The sequence below is a fragment of the Sinohyriopsis cumingii genome, chromosome 11 (assembly GCF_028554795.1).
Source record: "Sinohyriopsis cumingii isolate HCF-2022 chromosome 11, ASM2855479v2, whole genome shotgun sequence".
In the NCBI taxonomy this organism is placed as follows: Eukaryota; Metazoa; Mollusca; class Bivalvia; order Unionida; family Unionidae; genus Sinohyriopsis; species Sinohyriopsis cumingii.
The window spans coordinates 83,959,450-83,979,101 of NC_142971.1; the positions used below are offsets into that span (position 1 = coordinate 83,959,450).

The 19,652-nt window shown below is 32.8% G+C and overlaps 1 long non-coding RNA gene across 1 annotated transcript in view; it reads left to right on the forward strand.

The window, feature by feature from the left end:
* Positions 1-19,420, forward strand: part of LOC149788884 (uncharacterized) — a 56,979-nt gene extending 37,559 nt beyond the window's left edge. The window contains exons 2-4 of the long non-coding RNA XR_016424273.1: positions 12,949-13,115; positions 17,783-17,904; positions 19,287-19,420. This is a non-coding gene — a long non-coding RNA (uncharacterized LOC149788884). The remainder of the gene's footprint in view (positions 1-12,948; positions 13,116-17,782; positions 17,905-19,286) is intronic.
* Positions 19,421-19,652: the final 232 nt, after the last annotated feature.

Below are 19,652 nucleotides of genomic sequence, written 5' to 3' on the forward strand. Positions count from 1 at the left end.
GTATAGCAGGTAAAGTAGTTCCCTGTATTTGGTGTTTGAGATGTATACTTTATGGCCCTGAAATACTTCCGCTACATTACAGAAATATCAAAAATAGAAACCAGAGTCCACCTACAAAGGAAGTCCTGACAGAGCTCGTATAGACGAAATAGCGAGATACATGGCACCTTAGGGGGTACGTGCTATGAAAAACAAGCAAATGATAATAAACTGTATTAATAGTTTGCATTCATAGAACCCTTATTTAGAGGATTTCGATTTTTACCCATCTTTTAGAGTTTCAAATTAAGACCCCTTTCTAACAGCATAAAAAGTGTAATGAAAAGTCGTCGAGCCGATTTCGAAAAACTGGAGACTAAACGAAGGAAGTCGAGCAGAACATAGTCCGAAAGATTATATAATACGTTTACATTTGAGCCATTACGTACACTCTTATACATAAATGCTTCACTGATATTTTATCTCTCGGAGAAAGAGTCCACCTACATTGGAAGTCTTTACGAATTTCTTGGAGCCGGAACAGCCATACAACGGGCGCGTTATGAAAAACACGCAAATGTTAATAAACTGCAACAATAGTTTGTATTCATGGAACGCTTACTTAGAGGATTTTGATTTCAACGTCTCTTATACAGTTTCGAAATAAGACCCCTTTCTAACAGCAGAAACACTGGATTGATAACCTATTTTACTTTAACCAATTTCACTCATCAAATGCATAATCCGCTGTGCAAAATACACATTTAACAAGGCAATTGTTTTCCAAAGAAACAAGTAAATATTTATTAGGTAAATACAGTTCATTTAGGTAGTTCCAGCTGAATAAAATCTAAATTTGTGTTTAATACACTTTATCATTATCAGTTTAAACCTTTATTTCACTAGGTCTTGTGTGTGACAGATAAAGTCTGCATGCAGTTGAAACAATAGTTGGTATGTTTTTTGGGGGTGGAGTGTTAGTTATGAGCACAGTGGTTGACATTCTTCAGATTTACTCATATTTTAGATTCTTTTGAAAAGCAAACATTTTCTCATGCTGATTTTAAAACTGTAAAATGTGAAAAGTAGGAAAAGTAGTTAAAATATTGGAGTTGGTTTTGGTTATGCACTTGAAGATTAAAATTTAATCTTTATTGGAATGTAATTATGTTAGAAATACAAAACACAACAGGTACTGACTCGAAGCTAATATGAATGATTTTAAAATGAAAACTTACTTTTAAAATGTTTTATTTAACAACGAATCTGCAACTTGCCCTGCATGGTTCTTTATTACTCACATGTTGGAACCTTCAATATGCGTGTAAATCATATTTAAAGTTATAATTATATTTTGACAAATTGATAAATAGATGCTGTGTGACTGATATTTAATATTACTGCAGCAACTGATTATACTAATAATTTTATTATCTAGTATATCCAGATTAAAAACAAACAAGTAAACATTTTGCATCATGCGTTCCATTTAGGGGTATGTTTGAAATGTGCCTTTATAAGCATGCACTTCAGCAGTCATATGCATTCATGAACAGTAACTTTGCATGTACTTCAACAACTATTAGCATCAGCAGTCATCTTCATTCAAAAACAGTAATATGTCACGTGCTTTAACAACTACTCATTTCAGCATCCATTGGCTACATAAACAGAAATGAGCACGTTCGTTAGGAGCCGTATAAATTCATAAGCAGAACTTGAGCGTTAGATTTAACAACCGTGTGCATTCTTTGGCAGTACCAAATATATGCTTCGTCAGCCATGTGCATTCATGCACAGTAAATGATGATGCAAATTAACAACCATATGTTCCAGTGTTACAGACACCTATAACTGTATAAGTCATCAAATTTGATTGATGAATTGCTTTTTGAGAGTACTTCTCACAATAGAACAAATAGTTCAAAATTACTTAATTTTCATTCTGTAGTAATTACATATTGTTTTACTTTCAGTTTAATCTCTTCAAACAATGTCTCTTAATCTGTAATAAGAATATAATTCATTTACATTAATATATGATTTATTAGGATTTGAACAAACTGAAATGTTTAGAACTGACAAACTAATGAACCGACTATATTGGGAAAATATGTCTTGCCCAAGTCCAGTTGGGCATTGTAAATCAACTGTAAATCATTGGGTCAGTTTTGAATTTGGATAGCCTTTTGTATTAAAATAAGTGTTAAAATAGGAATATAAATCAATACATAATTTTATTTTTATGACGTGTATTATACGTTTGCATGAATATGTTTCAGTATTCAGCTGAAATACAAAATATTGTTGAAATTGAAAACTACTCGTCTAAAATCAAATCAGAGGTGTTCCTATGCAGGTATAGTCTCACATTATTTGTTTGTTTTGTGAAGGACATGTAACTGTTTTAAGTAGGTTGAATGGTTATATGAAGAAACTATTGTAAAATATACACATCGTATACCTTCTGTCTCATGGTTTGAATAACTCACGACTTTATACGGTGAAACGATATGAGCACTCTGTTACCCTGCAATACAACAGTGTCAATACATAATGGTTACAAAATGGGGCAATTGCTCCTGAAAAATATAATTGTTCCGATTACCGACACATCTGCTGATTGTCGAAAATCTGATAGTGTAAACTTTGACCAACTCCAACATGTTGACTTAGTAGCTTGTGAGGTATGTGGCAAAATCAAGCGATTCTCATTTGCAGTTTTTAAAATTTTAACGTACACCTGATTCTTCAACACCAAGATAGCTAATATTTATATATGGAATAGTGACATATGGGTTTATCTTCGAACGTTATTGGTTCTAAGATGATACCATAAAATAGTTATGTTTTCTGAAAGCCTATGATTCAGAGTAAGTCACCAAATCAAGTTTGGACTTTTCGTACTCGTTTCATTTTTCTTCCCTTTCGTAACAAGAAAAATGTATTAAACAGTTAGATATATTCTTATATTTACCGTACCCCTGTACAGGGCTGTTTTGAATCACATTTTGAAACGTTTTCAGCCCAAAATTATGACCAACTTTGTCTGTACTCCTACCAGCTCTTAGTAGAGCCCATTGCGAAGTTTTATACAATGTCAGTTAGAAAATATAGTAAAATTGATTCAGAAATAAATAAATAAATAAATAAATAAATAAATAAATATACAAATAAATACAACCAGAGCAGGTCAGGAGAGTAAATTCATTTAATATGCTGGTTAATTTTCTGTATTTGTAAATGTTCTGACCTTTTATGATCAATCTCCTCCCCGATGTTTACAACTTTCTAACTTTTCATCGTTTGTTTTTCAAACCAAAATTCCAAAACCATTATATCATGTTTGTTGCATTCGAAGATGCCATAGTCTGACAGCCAGTCGAGCGGGTAATGAGAACAAAGAAGACATATGCAATAAGCTTTGTACAATATGCATTGTCCTGTAGCTCAATATTTTCTGTTATGAAGGGTGGTATCAGTCTTGATATATCCTATACCTTAATCAATGCTACTTTAATTCTGCATTTCACATCTTAATCGATCATATTATATTTCAATTCACATGTCCTTGTAATATACGTCAATTTTCAAAACTCCAAAACGAAATACAATCTTTAATTTTTGGAAATTAGATCTTTTTCTTTGAAGACCACTACCAAGATGAAACTTAAGTTCGGTTACTAACTGAACCTTCTAGGTTGTGTCATTTAATCTGTATGTAGAATAATTAGAATATAGTAAATACATAGAATAAATAAATAGGTTAATTCATAATAAATAGAATAATAAATACAATATTAATAAGTAAATCGAATAATTAGAAAATAAATCGAGGTTCAAAATAGGGTAGGTCATCGTGACATATCCAAGCAGATGACTGGTTCAGAAGATATCATCCGTTGAGAAGAAAAAGTGCAGGAAGAATATATATATATATATATATATATATATATATATATATATATATATATATATATACACACACACACACACACACACACACACACACACACACACACATATATATATATATATATATATATATATATATATATATATATATATATATATATATATATATATATTCAAAATGAGCTAGTACAGAAATATTATGTTTCTATAAAGCCATAGGCTCAGGTACATTACAAATCACACTATCGAGCCCAGCCTTTGGTCGCATAGCTACTCATATAATTTTTTTCTAGTCATATCAAAATACAGGTTCAGTTGAATGAAACAGTTTTGGATTTTCACCCTTTCCCTATACAATGAAGTGTTGATCCAAATATAACAAATGTGACAGCCCAAAACTATGACTAGAGTAATTTTTTATAAAATTTAAAGATCATAAATCATCTATCAAAATCTTAATTTAATTTAAATTCTGTTATTGGAATTTGAACCTGTCATAAAGTATTGGGTGGTAAATAATTAAAGGTATATGATAACAAGAGGTAAAGTTAGAGATATCGGTTGGTTAGTCACATGCCTGGCCATCCCATACTGACATATCTTGACCCCATCTTTTTGAATTCATAATGAAAAGCTAACTAACTTCACGTCCTTTATGTTTTTATTAGAAGCCAAATATCAAAATAGACGATATTCATTTTTTTGTGTGCATATATTATCATTAGAATATTAACAGTAGAAAACATATGAAGTGTTAAATACTTGTCCTGCAAATGTAGTAAAAATAAGCAAATTAATGAATAAAAACCGGAAGATAGAGCTGCACCCCAGATTAACAAAATCAGAGCCGGTCGCAAGAATACATGATTAAAATTAACATGTGTCAAGTGTCATTGTTCACTTTCTGCATTTATATTTGTTTTACCATGTATACTTGGCCAAATAAATAGAGAAACCGCATCGTATGCGAAAGGTCGCGGTTCAAAATCCGTTCAAGTCATACCAATCAGGTACTAACAACTGCCTCTCTTGGCGCTCAGCATTAAAAGGTTAGTTTTACGACTGTTCGGCAGGTTGCATGATAATGAGACTGGGTGGTACATAATGCCACGTGTCTACGGCGGCAGATTGCCCCAGTGCTAGACATCACTATAGACTGTCACGCCGCTGATATCAAAGCAATCTGACTGAAGAAGTGTTAAAGCTACATTGAAAATCCAAAGAACACATACAACTTTTATAATTGATCTCTCTCCCTCATCTTGTTCTCTTTATAATATTTCATTTTTTATTATTCAGACTTATATTCCATACACATTATATCATGCGTCTCATGTTTAAAGTGTCCTGACCTGTCCCGCAGTATTATGAGTACACCGCAGCACACTAGGAATGACATGTATCATCATTAACTGGGTAGAGAAGAATGTTGTCATTATTAATATATCCTATGCATTAATAAGTAACACTTTAGTTCTGTATTTCACATTTTAATTAATCATTTACTGAAATAAAGATTATTCGTTGTATAACTCGCTTTTCTAAACTCCTATATCAATTACAATCAATAATTTTGGGAAACTGTATAAACAGTATCTACTCTCTCCATCCATTATAGAATCCTACACACTACAGATAATAACACTAATATTGACATAAAAACTGTATAAACAGTATCTACTCTCTCCATCCTTTATAGAATCCTACACACTACAGATAATAACACTAATATTGACATAAAAACTGTATAAACAGTATCTACTCTCTCCATCCATTATAGAATCCTACACACTACAGATAATAACACTAATATTGACATAAAAACTGTATAAACAGTATCTACTCTCTCCATCCATTATAGAATCCTACACACTACAGATAATAACACTAATATTGACATAAAAACTGTATAAACAGTATCTACTCTCTCCATCCATTATAGAATCCTACACACTACAGATAATAACACTAATATTGACATAAAAACTGTATAAACAGTATCTACTCTCTCCATCCTTTATAGAATCCTACACACTACAGATAATAACACTAATATTGACATAAAAACTGTATAAACAGTATCTACTCTCTCCATCCATTATAGAATCCTACACACTACAGATAATAACACTAATATTGACATAAAAACTGTATAAACAGTATCTACTCTCTCCATCCATTATAGAATCCTACACACTACAGATAATAACACTAATATTGACATAAAAATCCCAGTTATAACAGTATCTACTCTCTCCATCCCTTTATACAATAATGTTAATATTCAGGTAATAAATGATTAGTACCTAGTCTATTCATCTTATTATAGAATCTTACACACTGCATATAATAACATTACTATTCAGGCAATAAAACCCCAGTAGGAATAATATCGAATCTCTCCATTCCATCATATAATTACACAACCTGCTGATATTATCATGTCAAAACAATATTATTTAGGTAAAAAGACCACAATATGAATAGTTTCTACTCTCTCAATACTATTACAGACTCATATACACTACAAATAATACCATTTCAAATCATTAATATTGAGGTAATAAAAGCCATGTATGATTTGCATCAAGTCTTTCCATCCTATTATATGATCTTACATCACTGCAGATAATACCAATAATGCTGAGGTAATAAAAACTAAGTACGAATAGTATTTAGTCTCTCCATCCTAATATAGACTCATGCACACTGCAGATAATACAATTTCAAAACATTAATATGGACGTAATAAAAACCCAGCATGAATACTATCTACTCCCTCTATCCTATTATAGAATCTTACACAATGCAAATAATGCCATTAATACTGAGGTAACATAAACCCAGTATGCATAGTATCTACTCTCCCCTTCATAGTATATAATGATACACACTTCAGATAAGACCATTAATAGTGAGGTAATATAAACCTAGTATGAATAGTATATACTTCCTTCAATAATTATAGATTTATACACACCGAATATAATTCTATTAATATCCGGGTAATAAAACCCTGTATGAATATTATGTGCTCTCTCCATCCTATTATAGAACCATATATACTGCAGATAATACTATTGATATTCATGTAATACAAACCCAGTATGAGTTATTTATGTTCTCTTCATCCTATTATAAAATCATGTGCAATTCAAATAATACCATTAATATTGAGGTAATGTAAACCCAGTATGAAAATTGTCTACTCTCTCCATCCCATTATACAATCATTCACACGCAGATAATATCTTATTCTTATTTTTGTTCCTATTCAGGCAATAAAATCCCATTATGTTTTGTGTTTACTCACCCCAGCCTATTATAGAGTCATATACACTGCAAATAATACCATTAATATTGAGGTAATAAAACTGTTGTATGAATAGTATCTAGAAGTAACAAACGTGTGTATAAAGGACAGTAATTTAACTCAAAACATGCAATCAAATGTCTACAATACAAGATTACTAACTCTGCAAATTTCCCATCTACATACAAGTTCTACACGTCTGAGAAAAATTAATTTAAAATAATATATGAAGAATAAGAAATGTATTTTGAAAAATGAATCGTTGATCAATTTTGACCAGTTGGATAAAATTACATTTGAAATGTACCCTGGGGAAGGATTTTAAAGTTTTCAATACAATCAAAGAAATTTAATTAATTAATTAAAATAATGTCAAAAATTACTAATGAAAAGTACTTGTAGCTATTACAAAATGCAAAAACATATTAGAAAGATAGAACTTGCAAAAAAGCCATTGTTTCTAAGAATTTAGTTTTTTTGTACATAACCTATTTTACAAGACTCATCATGGCTAAAAATTTACCTTTGGACAATGTATCTTCTCTCTGCTTCGCCTGTCTGTCTAGTATTTTGCTGTTCAGTGTAATTCATCATGATGTCCAATGGTACTGAATGTCATCTGCAAGCTTGTTATTGTTAAGATTTGGACATTTCACTGTAATTGCTGTTGTCTTCCTGAGTTTCTTCATCATCAACAAAGCTTGAAATTGTTAAAGACCTATCTGTAATTTCTGACAAAAGACATGGTTCATTTCCAAAAATGTTATTAAGCCCTCCTTTATGTATATATGGAATTATTTTTACCCTGGCCATTTTGTTCCTTTTCATTTCTGAAGCATCTTCCATCTCCCTGAAACTTGAACAGCATTAACTCTGTACGCATTGACATTCATGCTGGAAGTAATTTTTTTCGGAATTATTTTTTGCTTATCCTGTCCAGTTTAGTTTTCTGCTCACGCTCGTTGCAAACTTGCTTGAAGACAAGCGATTATTACTTATTCTAGTTTCCTTGTGCTGGAATATATTACTGTTTACATTTCTGTCACACCATACACTGTATATAAAAAGTATAATTCACTGAGCATAACCTTTTAGAAAGTTAGCGTTAGAACAAAATTGAATATGTCGTTTGTTTTCTTATTGAATTAAATATTTATCAATCTTTAACTCCACATGAAGTGCTGTGCCTTGGAGATTTTAGAAGATATTTAACTTTAAAAGGTGCCTGTGATTCCTTCAAATTTGTATAGCTTTCGTTTATATTTACAAACATTACCTCTGTGTTATTTGCTCGAGGTAAGCTGTGCCTAAAGTCATGTCCTCTATCTTGAGCATAAGGACATGTTTTGTGACTAAATTATGGTCAGAAGGAAGAATCAACAAACCCAATGAATCTGTTTATTAAAAATATACTTTGTTTTCATTAAATATATAATTAAAGAAATAATGTATATATTAATACATACATACATACATACATACATACATACATACATACATACATATAACCCATATGCATCCACCACAAAATTTAAATCATCAGCAAGGAAAAGGTTGAGCAAGTTTTCAGTGAGACATAATTGAAGTAGCTCATTAGATCATTCAAAGATTTAAATTTAATTTGCCTTGATTAAACGGGTGGAGAGTGTACAAAAGCTAAACAAACCTTTTTTAGTCGATCATGTGAAAAATATTTATAACAAATGCCAATGAGAAAGCAATTCAAATGCAAACTTTGCCCAAATGATGTGACAATCTACATGTATTTCTGACAAGGATGTATATATTCCACAGCCTGACATTTTTTCTCAATCTTCTATAGAGATTTATTTGGTAAAGATTTGAAAGTCAGATATTTGAACTTTCTTAAAATGATTTCATTCATATCCAAGCAACATTTGGTTTCCACGACAAGAATATTAGTCAATATCCAAGTCTGTACAGGTTTGTTTGAAAATTTTTGTTGCCTCTAGGAATGGAGGGATACCCAACCTGAAATACCCTAACAATACCTGGTCTGGGTTTTAAGATTAGAAATGTCTCTAGCTGAATCAGGCCCTCCCAAGTAGTAATATAATACAATCTAAAACGGAAACAACCAAAAGATGTGGTATTGCTGACGAAAATGGAGCTGAGACAGGTTGGTGGGGAAACCAGATAAAACTGGAGTAGAGAAACACAGCCGAGTAAAAACTGATCCCATGTGAATTTCTTTGCTTGACACCTGGCAACATTTCCCCGTCATGTTGATATTGTAATATTTTAGTTATTCAGGATGTACGGCTGCTTGAATGTATAGATGGGAAGTCAAAACAGATATGGGATAATCAATATTTTAATCAAATTGTGCATAATGGCACTAGTCTACATGCATGTAACATTACTAGCTGCTGTAGCTAAATATATATCTGGTTGACACTGTTTGCAATGACATACAGTACTAGTGGTTGCTGTTATCCATCTAACTGTAATATATAATGACCTACATAGCTAGCTGTTACAGCTACACATACATATGCCTGTAATATTTAATGACCTTGAGCAATAGTTGTTATAGCTACATGTCTATTTGACTATAATATATGATGACATACAGCACTATCTGCCTTAGTTATACATCCATCTGCCTGTAATATATATAGACACGTTTTAAATTTTGTTCCAAATCAGTCAACGGATATACTAAGTGCTCATTTCAAATCCAGTTTATTAGACAAGTCAAATTATTTCTTTTTTATAAAGTTGGATTTTCTGCAAGCAAGAGATTGAACTTATTGTACGAGTTTCCAAAAATTCATTTGTTAAAGATTTTAATTGTAAATAATGAAAAATACTAATCTTGTCTTGCCAAGCATGAAAGTAGTGTATACAAATACTTTGAAATACTATCAGATTCCTTCAAGTGCATGATCTTATCACAGTGTTAATGCAATGAGATGTTATAACATATGTTTTAGATAATTGAACAATGATATTGTTATATTAATGTACATAACACAGTAGACATGTGATAAATAATATTTATTATTCCATGAAAAATATTAATAATAAGTTCTAGCGAATTATTAATTCAGTTATTTTTGGTACAAGATGCCAAGACCCCTTTTTTGAATGTGTATCCCTAAGGTTTGAAAGAGTTTAAAATCACACCTCGTCTTCCAAGTCTTATGTTTGCATGAAATTGTAATCATATATTGATCTGAAAGTAATCTTAATCACACAGTATATTTGTCTGTTATCATTTAAGTTATGCTTTTGTGTGCTAATTACTTTTCCGTACTCTGATTTCAGTTATAGGTATTGGTACTAACTGCTTGTGATTAACCTGAGTCTTTTGTTGGGACATCCCGGCAAAGCCTTATGTATCTCATACAAAACACATTCAGTATTGCTGTATGGTAGATGATGGGTTACTGTGACATGCCAACAAAGTGCTATATCATTGTGTCACACAGACCATGTTAATAAGTAAATCTTGGTGGATTGGGACATACAGTGATTTCCTTAATTTGTGAGGGAAAATGTACGAACAACCAAACTTATGATTACATTAATAATTCCTTACCGTTTAAGAACAAATTTCCGAATAGATGGTAAACATTTGATCTGTGGAGGATGTAGATTTTTGCCATATACGAAATGCTTGAAATACCACCAAAGTGTGTAAAATTACATCAGGAAGGTTGTATCTTAACAATGCACACAGTAGCAAATGTGGTTCAGTTAACTTTTTTTGAAACATTGTCATTTAATGTGCCTGATTTTACAGCTCTATAATGTGCAGGATATCAAATAATTTCCCTGTACACATTTCTAAAAAATCCTTCCTGAAAGAATATTGTTTCCTTGTTTACCATACCGGCAAGTGTTTCCTTTGCTTATTCATTTTAATTTTCGTCAGCACTAATAGTCATAAGTGTGATCAAGTCATCCAATGTTTTGGGTGCCATATTTTCAGTTACTTTCTTTTGTTCCTGTTTTCCTCCCAAAGCCTAACTCATGTTTCACTAAGCTTCTCAAACATTATTCCTCAAATTGAGAGTTGTAAGTATATTTCTACAACTCTTTAGACTAGATAATAGAATATACAGTAATCATTTTGGCAGTCATTGCAAAATTAAAACAACGAACAAGGTTCTTACATTTTGAATTCTTCTTTTAAAACAATGTAATTTATTTTTTGATAATATATCGTTTTTGTTTTTATGGTCACTAAATTAGTATTTTGTTATTTGTATTATTCTTATAAATTTCATTTGAGATCGTAAAATTGTCTTAAGATAAAGAAGGTAATGTTGGCAGTGATAATTGCATTGTCTGTCTTGCGTTTCTCCTATGTACAGGGGTTAAGCAGTTACAGTGAGTGGACAGACCAACCAAATACAGCACTTCAGGAAATTCGGATTAATATGAACGAAAGTAATGACGAGACTTGGACACTTCATGTTGTCCCTAAAAATCTGAATGGCTTCAATGTGTTTCAACGCAACCAGTGGTACACTATTTTCATAAATCAATGGGTGTCCCTGGGCAACCAGCTTTGAAAATCGGGTTGCCCAATAGAATTTACCAGTTGTCTGGTAAATTACTGCAGTTGCCTCTAAAGATTGCAGTAATCAAAATTATTCATGAAATGTTCTCAAGTACATATTGTTATTTGCACACAGTGCTTGTTACTCATCATCAATTCTTCTGATTTAAAGTGTCATACAATTGTGCCATAATATTGTATCTATTTAAAGTCAGCAAATAAAAGATCTTCAAACAATTTGTTTTTCTTGATGGAGTCTTGTTGTCCATCAACTGACTAGCAGTTTGCCTCTGCTGACGAGAAACTTGTCCATATTTTATGTTCATCTGGGTTGACTCATGGTTCACATTATGGTTAATCTAGTACTATTAACTGTGGCTAAACTGTTGGGTAACTGTACACTTTCGACATAGGATTTTGTTTATCCATTACTCTACAAAGTCTGTTAAGTATACTATGCAAGGACAATTGTGATCTTTTTTGTTCTTCAAACTTACCATATCCCCTTGGCTAATGTTTGCCAATGGAGGCAAATCGTATGGTCTACAACAGGTGTCCATTTCTTCAGCAATACCAATAATAACGCTTACTGCATGATCATGGGCATTCAGTGTACCAGGCCAAAGATGAAAGATACTGCTGCCATATGTTGGTATGTTGACTCATGATGAACATTTGCATGTCTCAGTTCTTTAAAGTTAATCATGATGGTGCTGGTAGTATGGAATGCAATTATTTAATCGGATAGCTGACATGTGAATTATTGTGGCTTCCTAGTGATTGAAATCACTTACGCTGACCATATGGAGACAAGTTAAAGGAACACTTTAGAGAAAAAATATTTGAGCTTGAAAATATATATAAAGTTCAATTATAAATTTTAACATAATCATTTTGAAAAAAAAATATGTTGCCTGTTTGGGATAAATGGATGCCCAGCATTACATTTTAGCTATCACAGTCAGGTTCATATTCCAGTGTTATGTCTTATTTCAGAAAAAAAACCCAAGATATTCATATCATTTATTGCACCATCAAACATTTTTGTATCTTGAATTTGCAATATACCTCAAACTGTCAAGATGCTATCCACCCTCTCCCCACCCCCAAAAACCACAACATGAAACATTACATTACTAAAAAGACATTTACTCACAATAGTTGGATCGTATACAGTTTTATATTTCTATGATACATTTTAATTTTTCAGGTGACAACTGAGGCTATTAGACTTGGTCAAGAAGACTAGACTTCCTTATTATTGTTGATGAAGAGTGGGCATACAGCATTTCAAACTTGGCAAGGCAGAGTGCATGGAAAGCAAAGTTAAACATGACAGACACTCTGCCACTTACAAGGGACCATGTAAAGTTAAAGGTATGTTTGGTATGATATATATTTTTTCAGACACTTTACAGATTACCAGGCCTTGTCAAGTTAAACGCAAGTTAATTACATTAGGGCTGTTCCAGTAAACATATCCCCCAAAGGACAGCACTTCAAACAAACTTCTGTATGTGCTTGTGTTTCAAACTATGTGGATTCTGACAGTGGAAAGTTGGTTAGGAAAATTACTTCTGTTATGGGTCGTGTTCACAAAATGAGAAATTGCTTGGGTTGTCAGAAACAAATGAATATATATTGAGACAATCGCATCTAACCCCCTCCTAGAGGTCTAACTTGCTTGTATAAAACAAAGGGTCAGAAATGATGCCAGTATACACGAGTGCACCAAATTGGTACGAATTCGCATACTTTTAAAACGTCACGTATATAAAACATGATGCACATTATTCTATTTTTATTCAACTTTTAAATTTAAAAGCGCATGTCACAACGTAATTCGCGCTGGCAGAAGCGATCTTGCAGCGCTTAATGCTCTAACGTCAAAATAGCTGGATACTTCGGTTCAACATGAATGGCTGTTAAACTAAATTTGATTGGTTCACAAACATTCATAGTAGTTTTAACCTTACTTTCATCATGAATGTTTAACCAATGCTTGTTTCAAATAAGGACCATACAGGAAAACGAAAGGGCTGAATCACAACAGCGTTTGTTTTCAGACGACATTTTCAGTCGTCAAATACTGGCTGGTGATAGCTATGATGTCAATGAATTTCATGTATTTCAGTCTCATCGACATTGGGAAAATGTCACTGGAAATGCCAGTGTGTGATTTGGAGCCCAAAAATGTTTCAAAAGCAAGAGCTATTTTGAAGGAACTACAGGTAATCAAGCCAAACATGCCATCTGCGAAAGTTGGTCATTACGTATAATTAAGCTACGAACTCTTGTTTATTACATGGGTATGCACACAATCCTTCTCAATCCACAGAACATGTTTCTTTAATGAAAACGTACAGGGTCAGTAAATCACAGACAGTTTGTATAACAGAAGTGTTTCAAATTGTCCGCATGGTATCAGTACATATTGCAATACATTTAATCATATCGCAACATATTACAATACAGTTTCAGATGGCTATACTTGCCCCTTGTTCGCCCTTGTCTCAGACACTGAACCACTTTGGTTGGATAAAACAGGTGAACACAGGGATATGTTTTGCAAACACACTCTAGTTGAAGATGAAAAGCAATAATTGTCAAAATCCACGTTTCAGTTTTAGTAATTTTGTCTGACTGAATGTCCATCATCTGGAATTAGTTATGACTGTTTGTTGTACATAACTGTGCCTTAAATGAACATAATTGCATTTGAATTGGTGATTTGTACGAAACAACATGATCTAATAGTACAACCTTGAACATTCTGGAATGTGGGGGTGGTGGTGGATTTCGAAAAAATAATCCTTAAATTTAACCGAAGGAATACAATAAGTTTAAAATGAATGGAAGTATGTAAATTTAAAGATTCAGAATACTTGTTAGGTATATATTTTCAAACATAATAAATAAGTAAAATGGCGTAAAATTTGCTTGGATATAAAAAAAAGATATCACACTGACAATTACCAGTTGGAGTAGCATCCCTTTGCCATCGCAGTACAATTATTGTATTTGTCTTCTGTGTGTGTACCTATTTATACAGTGATAAATTAACGTCTGAAGAAAGTTCGATTTTCTTAAAAGAAAAATAATCTTTGAAAACTTGCAGCAATCCTTGAAAAGTTATTGATAACAATGCACCAGGTCTGTATGAATCATATCATTAAAAACCCGCTTCAGGTGAAAATGGTGTAGAGACTGGTATTCATTAACAAAAGGAATCTTTATATAATTGTTTCTGGTGGCAGGCAAAGTGTTGATGGCCATTGTTTATCTCCATATTTAGGATGGAGATAGAGGAGGTTTTGGGAAAGAAAAACAGAAAGGTTTCTGTGCTTCTGACTCCAGCCATCACCAAAGCCATGGAAGTGATCGTGAATTATGACATTTCTAAAAAAACACTATGTATTTGAGAAATTAAACATCAATTATACCCTCAGGCCTCATTGTAAATCCATCTACACCTTTATTTACATTTAAAAGTTGTGATAGTATGGAAGTATGGAAACCTATTAATGTGTTATGATTGTGCCAGCACTTAGTTGTTGGACTTTAACACTCAACTAATGTATGAGGTTGTCATTGTTGCATTTATTTGATGTATTTAATATCGTCTTGATCATATATTGATTGCTTGGATAATAAAGTCAATACAGGGAATAATTATACATAAATTTGTGTGCACATTTTACCTTTTTGCTTACGTTAACTGTAAGCAATTGGATTTTGCACCGTGTGCATGCTATAAAGAAATGAGATAGCTCAAAGGGCATCAATTTTGCATGCCATAAAGATGGAGTCAGATGCACAAATAGAAGTATTCAATGTTTGGGCCATCTAATATATTTAATATATTAAAACATGCTTTTAAAACCTAAATATGACTCTATTAATAGAAAGGATTTATTATATTTGCTTGGTTTTATTAAAATGTGAAATCATGTATGCATGAAGAATGTCACATTATTAAAATTACTGTGTATTTGTGCATATATTACATCATAGTTATCCTCTGAAACAGGTTGTATATAGTGTTTTAAATACAAATACCACTGTAAACTGGTGTTATAATGCAATTTTGATGAAGACAAAGTGGAGTATATTACGCGGATGAAAAGATGAAGTTATTTCCACTGAAGTCAATAACTCAGATGCATTTCATTTTGAGTGTTCTATGTCAATATTTCCTGGAGTTATGGTCCCATATATGTAGTTTATTAGTATTATCCACCATATCTGTACTTTCCACATTTGCTTTGTACTATAAATAGCGATTCATATAAATATTGTATGCATCAACAGCACCTCGGATGTCTTAGATTGCTATCCTTCTACATCTTCATTTACTGGAGTTTTGCCCATGAATTTAATTAGTGCAAGCATGGTGAATTCAGTCTGGTACTGAATCATACAAATTTACAACAGCAACGAAATTGGAAAGCTAGAACTCCCATGAATTAGTTTTAAGTCGCGCATATAAAATTATACTCTGAACAGTACACAATTTTATTTAAATATTAACCCTTGAAGTGCTTTTGAGGGCATAAGTCACGTGGAAAGTATAAGTCTCATAGTACTTATCTCGTTATTGGTCTTTTAATTTAGGCAAAAGTTTACATATCGTTTGGCTTGATATGAACGGTTCTGAAACTAAATTTGATTGGTTCGTTTGGCCCTGGAACATGTATTGTTGAGCTTTAACCATGCATTTGTGAAGAAAGTTTTACAAATGCGTGTTTAAAGTAAGGCCTCTAGAAAAAAATGGCTTACTCACAACATGGTTAATCTTTAGATGACGATTTTGCTCAGCAAATACTGGCTGATGGAAACAATGAATTTTAAAGGTTTGAAGTACATGTATATGAGATTATTGGATCCCAGACAATTTTACTGGAAATACCAGTGAGTACGTTTTAACCTGAATATGATGTTGAATACGAATCAGATGTTCGTGCTGGATGGACAAAAACATATGGTATGCCAGTCAATCCCCTATTAAGCGGTCCTTGGAAATTAAATGTAAAAAGGCATAATACTAAGCCTAACTAATATACAGGCAACATAAAAGTAGGATGCACTTTTTTATTTATTATCTTCCTTGACGGATCTTGTGATATTAACGTGTATAGCACTCTAAGTGTGAACATAATTATATAAATGCAAATCTAAAAATAAATTAAAAAGAATATGTATTTTTAATCAGAATAACACTGTCTGAACATGCTATGTCACTGATTTGTGTGACACCCTAATAAAAAACTGTGGAACAGATCAGAAACCTGGTATACATGTAGTAGTCAAAAGAGCATTGATTAAAATAAGTTAAACTTCGGCAGAGCTTTTGTTAGTAAAAGATATTACTTTGTAGCAGAGGTATCCAAGAGACAATACCTATAAGCCTCTGAACATTGTACATCACAACTATAAGGAACATTTTTCCAACTTACTCAAGCTAGCTATGAATATTTGAAAGAGGGTCCTCAGCACAGAACACTATCAAAAGTCCGGTGCACAAGTTTTCATGCACAGGTAAGGAACAAATGAAGCTCAGAAATGATCAACATATTAATGTTTATACAACTAGAGGAGACATCTTTTGAGGATTTTGATTTCAATAGAGCACGGCGAAAGAAAGCGACGGATAATTATGTATTAGGTAAATTTTGAACGATGGTCATTTCCTCCTCCCCTTCATTTTTTCTAGACCCTCTTTATTTTGGTGATCATGGCGGAGCTCCCCATTAAGATAAAATCATAGAAGCATCTCTGCATATATTTGCTGTTCCTTTTATTCCATTTCATTATACTGCTGCGCAGAGCGGTATTATATATGGTCTCTTCCAGCTTCAAATGTATAAAAAAATTCTCCTCTGTTTATGTACAAGAACAAACTTAAGAAAATTAAGCCTATATTAAATATATAGATGAGATTATATGTATGAAAAAGAGACAACAATAAGCATGAATTAAATGTTCTCACTTACCATTACAAAGTCATAGAAAGTGATCATTTTGAACAATTATTGATATTGCAGGATGGAGACAAACATCTGAGAGGCTGAGAAGTTATCAAAAGCGTATGGAACTAGGCAGACTTGGAAAGCTGCTCTTGTGACATCAACCAGACCAAGAAAATATATGACAACTGTTTTTTCAGGTGCTTTGCTTATCCAACAGTTATTAATTTAGCTGTATATTGTGATTCAAGTTGCTGTGCATTAACATTGAATCTGCAGGGTTAATATGCTTTCTTGAAAACCACGAAAAGTACACGTCCTTTAAAATATAGAAAAAATCCTGAAAAACATATTTGCTCCCCACACAATTTTTTTAAGCCATGGTGAGTCCTGGAACAGTTCTTTAATGACACTTGCGTGGAAGCATACAAACCCTGTATCTGTATCTATTCTGTTACTAGAGAGAAATGGTCTTCCTGAAACGCCAACAATTTAAGGTCAGAGAAAACTTCTTACTAGAATGGAAAGATAGTTTGTGTATGAAGCTTATGACTACATTGATTTATATCAAGCTAGTAAGTGGTGAAGGATGGGCAACAATTTTAGGGGAATGACATCATCATGTTTGAAAGTTTTGTAAGGTCATAACATCTACATAAGTTACTCCATTCAACAATAACTTTGATACAATATTACATAATGGCTCAAGATTGTAAGCTGATATAATATAATTTATATACACCAACAAGTCATTCAAAGGTTTCCCACACTTTCAATGGAACCCTTGATTTTACTATCTACAGTCTACCTACATATATGTAATTATGGGAACATGGATAATGGATGCATTGGCAGTCCCACCGCTCCGCTGGCCTCGTAGTTAAATTGTCCGCCTCTGAAGCGGGAGGTCGTGGGTTCGATTCCCGGCCGAATCATACCAAATACGTATAAAAATGCTACTAACAGCTGCCTCGCTTGGCGCTCATCATTAAGAGGTTAGTGTTAGGACTGGTCGGCCTGGTGTCAGCAGGATAATGTGTCTGGGTTGGACATCATGCTACATGTCCGAGACATGATGTCCCAGTACTAGACATCACTATAAACAGCCACACTGCAGACATTGTAGCGATATGACTGAAAAATATTAAAGCTGCGTTAAAAATCCAAAATCAATCACAAACACGCTCATTACCATTATCGCACCCTTTTCACAAAAATATATCAAAGCGACCTATATTTAACATTTCTCAGATTACTTTTTTGTATAACTTAAATCCTCACTAACTATTAATGTTTTATACATGTGTTATTAGGTGTGCATTCATTAAAGACTGAAATTCACACAGTGGTGTTAGATCCGTGAAGACACCCTTTTGTCTGTAGGGATACACAGGCGAAAATAATACAAACTTCATGTATTATAATTGCTGCTACAAACTAATAAATACTTCAATGAGGTGATTATGTTCTGGTTTATAGCAGCATTTTCAGTACAATCCTATTGTACTTGAACAAAACAAGCCTGTTCCGTGATCATTTAGTGGCCTTATGCAACACTAATTCTGCAGTTATTTTCTTGCAGGTTATTAACGTGCAGGAATCAGACTTGAAGGAATTGGCAAGGCACATGGGGCATGAGCTTGCAGTGCAGCGTCAGTTCTATAGATTACAAGAAGATGTAACTGAATTGTCAAAGATAAGCACTGTACTACTAACTGTTGGAAATGCACGTGCCAGCAAATTCCAGGGATTTAAATTAGACGATATATACATGCAAGGTGATTTTTTTTATAGCTCTACTGGTCGTATACCAGAAGAGCTGTAAGCCATGACCTTTCTTATGTTATCTACTAGCACAAGTTTGTAATTGCCACATCTCTTGTACTACTGGGAGGGATGCCATATAATTTTTCAAGCACAGTTATCCCAAGGTCTAGTTGATAAAACA